Source organism: Delphinapterus leucas, chromosome 18 (assembly GCF_059928025.1).
Source record: "Delphinapterus leucas isolate spDelLeu-1000000601 "Yukka" chromosome 18, BTC_Dleu_Yukka2, whole genome shotgun sequence".
NCBI classification, from domain to species: Eukaryota; Metazoa; Chordata; class Mammalia; order Artiodactyla; family Monodontidae; genus Delphinapterus; species Delphinapterus leucas.
In genome coordinates, this window is record NC_143146.1 from 57,458,423 (window position 1) to 57,465,945 (window position 7,523).

The following is a 7,523-nucleotide window of genomic DNA, read 5'->3' on the forward strand; positions in this document are numbered from 1 at the left end:
CTCAGGGTCTTCGACTGATTCTTCACATAATGTAACAAGATCAGCAGGGACTAGAAATTTTGCAGGCTTTATTAACCAAGACTTATTAATAATAATAATTTAAAAAGACTAACAAGCACCCCAGGGCCCCTGAAAGCTTATATAGTATCTTTGCTCAAACTGGAAAAAGTCACGCCTTTCTCAAGACCCTTTACAAGATGGCAGATAATTTTCTGCCATCTGCCAGAAAATTATCAAAATCTACGATGACTGCAATGGAACTGGAGGCCCTCGGAGCTGCGCAGTGCACATTCGGTGCTCTTGAGATGTGTCACTGCAGGGCTAGAGGTATATGTACAAAAGCGTGTGTCTGTCACTACAGGCTCAATACGCGACAGAATCTCTCACATCTTCCCAAGCACACACTCTCTCTCAACCACACCACTGATTGCAAGAGCCAGGCACCGTTCAGTTAGAAACCCTCTTATCTGCCTGAAAATGACAATTGCCCCAGAGACGTGTGCTTTCACAGGTATTCCAGCCTGGATTGCCTGCGCTCTTCATTTGCTCCATTTAGATGTCCCGGCAGTGCCTCAAAGTTGTCAGAGGAGACAAATCTCATTCTCTCTGCCCCACTTCCCTGTCTCTCTGGGGATGCTTATCATCTTGGGGTTGTCAACAAATCATCCCTTCCCTTCACACCCCACTGCTGAGCTGTTGCCAAATTCTGATTATTCCTCCTTTACTTCCCTTAGTGCAGCACTCTCTCTGCCTCCCTTGAATCCATTAACCCCGATCAGGACATTAACGAGCACAGGTTATGGAAAATTACTCCAGCTTCTGTAACTGGCAGGTTCACTGCTCCCGCAGACTCAGTGAACATATTTGATGCTTACAAAATGTCCTGTCTTCCTCTGTACCCTCCCCCTCCCTCCCCAATCTCCTGTATTAGAGCTTAGAACGGAAAACGGCACTCAACAGAGGTACCCAGAGGCAAGAAATAGATGATGGGGTTCTCTGCCTTTGGCAAACAGACTTGCTAGGTTTATACACGAGGGAGTCAGGGTCAAAGGCGATGCAATCGGACTGCTGCAGGTGTTGGATCAACAGAGCTAAAACTCACTGAGGGTGGGGCGTGAGGTTCCCCGATAATAACAAGGCGAACTCCCCAGGTCCACTGTCAGATGCTGCAAGATCCAGACAAAATCCTGACAGGCCTCCATTTTCTGCATGCGATTCGGCAATTTTGCTTTTGAGCTCCCTGTGGAAATCCTAATGCAGGTGACACGCCTCAGATTCACTATGGTTCTGATGAGACAGAGATCTCTAGCATCAAACACTCCTCTAGGGTCCGCTGTTTCCATTTTAAGATGAGAGCATGCCGTGGGACGGCCAGCCAAAAATATGTAGGTCTCAGAGAAAACTGCTAATCCCCATAGCCCCTCCTCGCCCCTCTTTTTTTAAACTTCTCCTTAGGAAGTCTGGAAAAAAGGTGGGAGAGAAGTCAGAGCCATCATAAGCTACGGCCCTGAACACTTTCCTATGTTTTGTCAAACAGTTTGCGGCCATAACCAATCCTTTCTCCTTCATTTCCATTGAGAAGAAAACTGGGGGAAAAAAACGGTTCATAGTAAAGAATTTGGCCTTGGCCAAAGAGAGGTCTGGCATTTGCCCTTGGCTTCTGGGAAGTAATCTATCAAAGACACTCCTACCTGAAAGGAGTGTCTTTGTTTAGGGCGGTGTCTGGCCCTACCGGATAGCTTTAGGGTATCCAGAAAGACCAACTATGTGACTTAGGATGGGAGCTTTGGGTCACGTGTTATCAGGCAGCCTAGAGGATGAGCTCAGCCACGTGGGTGATCAAGCAATCAATCATGCCTACATAATGAAGCCCCAATAAAAACTCAGGTGAGCGTCCCTAGTTGGCAATACTCCATGCCTATTGTCACACATCAATACAGGATGGGGGTGGGATAATGCATCCTGACTCCATGGGGAGAGAGGAGAGGATGACAGAAAGTTGTCCCAGACTCTGCCCGGTGTGTCTCTCCCTTTGGCTGATTTCAGCCTGTATCCTTTCCCCATAATAAACCGTAACTGTGAGCGCTACAGCTTTCACTGAGCTTTGTGGGTCCTTCCAGCACATCATCAAACCTGGGGGTGGTTTTGGCAATGCCCCAAACTTGAGGACGGTGTCCAAAGTGAGGGCAGTCTTGAGGGCTGTGCCTCCAAACTTTGCAGTTTGGCTAACTCCAGGCAAATAGGCTGAAAACAAAGTGTAATGTGATCTAGGTTGGTCCACAAGGAAACTTTTTTATGACAAAGTTGCCAAATTCTGAAAATGAGGTTATGGAAGCCATTTCAAAGACCTGTTAAACATTCTCATCTTCCCATAAAAGTGTGGTTCGCGCTGACCACAAACAGAGAAACTGGCCGGAAGATACTCAAAGCCCCTCGAATCCAGGGAGTCTCATCCTGGCGGTGGAACCGTCTCTATGCTTAAACCTCCAGAGCTTTCCCATAACATTTAGAATGAAATCCAGACTTCTTACCTTATTCATGTGTTTTTGTGTGTGCAGAAGATTCCCCAACTAAAATGTAAATCTAGATGGGTGCTGGCCCATAATCGGTGCCTATAAATGTTTGCTGAATGAGTAGCTCAAATAAAAGGAATATAAAAATGCTTATTTTGCCAGCAAGATTTTATCTCTGGCTTAGTTTTTTTCTTTTTTTTTTTAATTGAGATATAATTCATATACCATAAAATCCAGGCTTTTACATTCGGGGGTCTTAGTATACTCACAAAGTTATGCAACCATCACCACTATTTAATTTCTCTGGCTTAATTTTAATGCCTGTTCCTCCTTCCTCCCCACCATGCGGTTCTAATGAGGGCTGCCAATCACAATACCCCACGTGCACTGACCATCAAGAGGGTACAGGGCCCAGGCAAGGCCACATTCCTCCCCAGCACTTTCCAACAAAAACTAAGAAAAGAAAGACCTTCCCTCTTAGTTGAGGGAGCTGTGGGAAATAAGTATGGAGCCGGTTGTGCTCAGATCCCTGCCATGTGGAAACAGCTGGTCCATAATAGATGAGAATAAATCTGACACCCGGAGAGACAGAGAGACGGACACTGGTTCTGGTTGTCCCTGAGGCCAGCCACATCACTCCACTTTCCACAGTTTGGTTATATAAGCCAATCATTCTCCCTCAGGCTTGAACTAGTTCCAGTGGCTTTCTGTAACTTGGAACCTAAGATGTTCCTTGAGACAATACAGTCCTTGTCCGGCTCACACATTCCCTCAGCACAGGTTTATTAAGTATTTACTTCATGCAGGGCACTGGCCTGGGAGCATGCGCTCTAGCGGGGGGCCATCGCAAGTGTGGTAAATGCAGTGAGCAAGAAACACGCAGACCAAAGCATCTCCCCCACTGTCAGAGAAGCAGGAGAGCCTTCTGGAGGAAATGACATCCAAGTTAAGACGTGAAGTTAGAGAGGAATTAGTATCAGAAGAGAGGTATACAAGATGCTAAGGGGAATCAGAAGATATTCCCATCAGGAGTCTCCCAGCAGGAGAGGTAACAGGAGTCTCCCAGCAGGAGAGGTAAGGGACGCTCTGTGAAGGACTGGACATTTGAATTAAGCCTTAAAGGATGGATAAGATGTAGATATTTAGAGAAAGGACACAGGAGCATTTCAGTAGAGGAAAAATTGAGCAAAGGCCAGGTACAGGGCAAAGTGAGAAATTAACTGAAACCTGGGGTGCACAGAGGGAAGCGGTAGAATCAGGTTGTAAAGGTAAGTTGGGAGCACATGGCAGGCCAAAGCCCTGAAGGTGCAGGGGAGCGGCACACTCAGCTCCACGCTGTGACGGGCAGTAGGATGTGAGATAGAAAAGATGGGTGAGATGGGGGTCAGAGAAACCAGTTTGGTATCTACTGCAATAGTCCAGGGAACAGATGATCTGCCCAGCACAGTGGCAGGGGAAATAGATAAGAACGTAGCTCGCATCACTGAAGAGGTAGAAATGATCAGATTTAACACTGTGATTAGAAGTAGAGAAAGAGGAACTAAACATGGTAATGATGACAATGATGATAATGGTGGTGATGGCAACAAATTGTCATTGGCCCCAAACTGGGCCAAGCACTTTATATGCATTACCTTATCTAATCTTCACAACCTTATAAGGTAGGTCCAATTATTACCCCTATTTTATAGCCTAGGAAACTGAGGAACAGAGAGATGATGTAATTTGCACAGAGATTCTGAATAACACGTTTTTAAAAAAAGGAATCCAGGCAGAAGAGACTCAAGAAGGAGGACAAAGTCATTGCTGCGTAGAATGAGGGTAAGCTGCCTATCTGCGTGAAGCTGAGCCCAAACTTCGGTTTGAATGCATCCCTGCCAGACAGCAATAGTCTTACCTACATTTTTTTCATGAGTACCCAACAAAGTACAAAATCCCAAGGTTTCTTAAGTCTTGACTGCTACCCCATCCACCATGCCTGTCACTCTGTGACAAAAGGAAATTAAATTCATCTGATCAGCTTTGTTTTTCACAAAGCTATGTGGGATGATTACCCAGTACTCTGTGGTCTTCTACGTGTTTGCAGATTGAGTTTTTGATTATTTGTTCCAGTGATTTTCCAAGTATTGTTTTCCCAAGTTGTTCAGCTCTACAATGTGGGTCAGTTAAAAAATTCATGTTTGCCTTCCCTTTCCTGTATTAATATGAAGTGTTAATGTTGCAATTATTTAGGAAATTTTTTGCATGCAACATGTATCTCTCAGGGAGCATACATACAAGTCTATGTGACTCTATATACCCATGTGGGTGGGCATAAAGCGATATCTATGCAGACTCCCCCAAAGTTTATGACCATATATAAAAATAAAAGCATACTGAGAGCCTATGACTAGTTCAAATATCCCAAATAAAGATCATCACTTTCTAGAAATGTCTGTATGGGGAATTAAAAAAAATTTTTTTTTAACTCAAAACTTCAAACAGGAAAACTGTTACGACTGTGAACACTGACCAAAATCAAGATATGGCAGAATTTTTAAAATTCCTCTTCTCAGCACCCGGTGGTGCAGGAGGGAGTGGTTTCAGCCAGGACACCATGAAAGATTCAATTTGGGGGAACAATCTAAAACACAATCTAACAATCTAGAACACAATCTAAAAATCCAGTCCTAGGGAATCAGAGGCATAAAATCCGGGACCCAATGGTTCCTGGGTAAAATGAGGAGCTCCATTAAATGACTGCAGAGGGCATTTGCAGCTCAAATAGTCTGTGAATCTAAAGACTGATTAGGAAGCTGATTAATGAAAATTACTGCGAAACGTTCTGCAAAAATACAAGGCTGTAAAATGCCAACTATAACTCGAGCAACCATCTCCCCACAAACTTAAGCTCTTTTCATTTAGTTAAGTACATGTCTATAGAAGTATCTACTATGCTCTGCATCTCTTGATTATGCTATGCATCCAAAGGAAGCTTTTGTCAGATCCGTGAGGCCACAAGTCTATTTTATGGAAATGAACGATTCATAGGATGAGTAGATGTAACAGCCTTCATGTGAATGGAACTCACCTGCCATATGAAAGCAAGTTTTAAGACAAACCAAAACCAAAACCACAGCCCCTCAGTGGCAGCCCTCTCCATCAGCCAACTTCCCCCCCCCTTACTCATTTTAGGCCCAGGAGCCCTGAGGACTGCATTGTTCCTTGTTGTTTTCCTAGACCCTAAATAAACTCTAAATAGTCCCTTTATTAAACTCTGTTAAGAATGTCATCAGTTTCCTACTGGGCCCCTGGCTGATACAGACATAATAATAATATCTGATAACAAAATAAGGATTAAATTGAAAAAGGCGTGTAAAATATTTATCCTAGTTCATAGTACATGCTCAATAAATATTACTTCTTATTATGTTTTTTATTTTCCTATCAATTCTGTCCTACTCGATTCAATAAATGCAGATCACCTGCTGATGATCAATTTCTCCTCCAAGCTCTTTATTTAGGAATTTTGAATAAGCATATATTTAGCCTAGTATTTTTCTCATGAAGGATGGCATTTTTGTGTCCCTTAAAATCCCAAAGGACTTTAAAAAGAGAGCAAATTTCAAACGAAGTCATGTGGATGCCAAGTCTTTTTCACAGCCGTTTCTCAGGGTTAAAGGCAGTCTGGGAACAAATTGGGGAAGCTTCAAAGCGTTCAACACCAGTGGGAAAGAAGTGTGGCTTCTAAATGCCTGGAGACTTTTCCTAATGGCAAATGGTTGGCGAGGTAAGCAAGCTAAACGATTACAGCAGAGGATGCACTTATTTGGGTAACAGTTGGAAACTGTCTCGTCACACATCAGTACTAAGATTTCTAACTCTAGAGAGCTTATTGAGCCTATCATGAATTCTTGAAGTTTTTTCAACAGAATGTGTCAAATAAATATGTTAGGGCATGAGAAGAAAGTGCTGTTTTTGCCATTGCCTCACTCCTCAATATGTGTAATAACCTAATTTTCTTTTTTCCTCCCTCACAGCCCCCCCCCTTCCTCCCGCAATAACTGGTTTAGTGAGCTCTTTGAATCACAAACACAATCTATTGTACCCTGAACTACTCTGCCCTTAATAGTATGTCTTTTCCGGAAATCTTGCTGTCCTTCTCAAAGGAATGGCTTTAGGCAAATTAAAAGCCCTATAATGTCCTACACTATGGCTTTTCTTTTTCTTTCACAGAAGAGCACTTTTTGGTCATTAGTTCCATATTCACAGTACAAGGAGAAATTACGCAGAAAAACCAGCTGAAACATATATCTTAGCACGGGACCGACTGGCTCCCTGCTCCTCAGATTTAAAGTCTTATTTCAAAAGCTAACTTGCCACTGTTCCGAGTTACTTCCTTTCCTCCTGCTTCTGCCAGCGGACCAGGTTTGCGTCGGCTGTGTGCCGACGCCCGCTCTAGGGCAGACCTTGATTCCCTCCAGCTTCATTCTCTCCTGGCTGCTCTGAAATGGGGTTACAGCGTTTTCTAAAAGCACTAATCTAGTCCCCCCACCCCCTAGTTAAGGGGGGTTTGAATTGCTTTTCTTTTGTCCTAAAAGGTCAGAGGTTCCCACACCGGGAGTCGAACCCGGGCCGCCTGGGTGAAAACCAGGAATCCTAACCGCTAGACCATGTGGGAAACGACGATAACCAGGCCAAATCTAGACAAATTATGTCTTTAGCCTCAGCTTCCTCCCGCCCCGCCTCTTCCGTCAACCTTCGTTAGACCTGCTTCTGCGCATGCGGAGATGCCTTCCGGCCCGCCCTCTATTCTTCCGCGCTATGAGGAGGGCGCTCGAATATCTTTTTCTTCCACGTTCGCGTCTTTTATGACCTCATCTAGTCTCCTGATTTTTAGACACCACGTATACACCGGTGTAGATTCTAGATTGATGAGTCATTATTCATAATTTCTCACAAGAAATGGGCAGACCACCAAAGGACTGACATTCCTTTGGAAGGACGTAAAAGCGCCTCCACAGAGGCCGG

At 44.1% G+C, this 7,523-nt stretch overlaps 1 non-coding gene across 1 annotated transcript; it reads right to left on the bottom strand.

The window, feature by feature from the left end:
- Positions 1-7,101: 7,101 nt before the first annotated feature.
- On the bottom strand, positions 7,102-7,173 carry TRNAE-UUC (transfer RNA glutamic acid (anticodon UUC)). The gene has a single exon. It is a non-coding gene; the product is annotated as a tRNA-Glu (tRNA).
- Between the last annotated feature and the right edge of the window lie 350 nt (positions 7,174-7,523).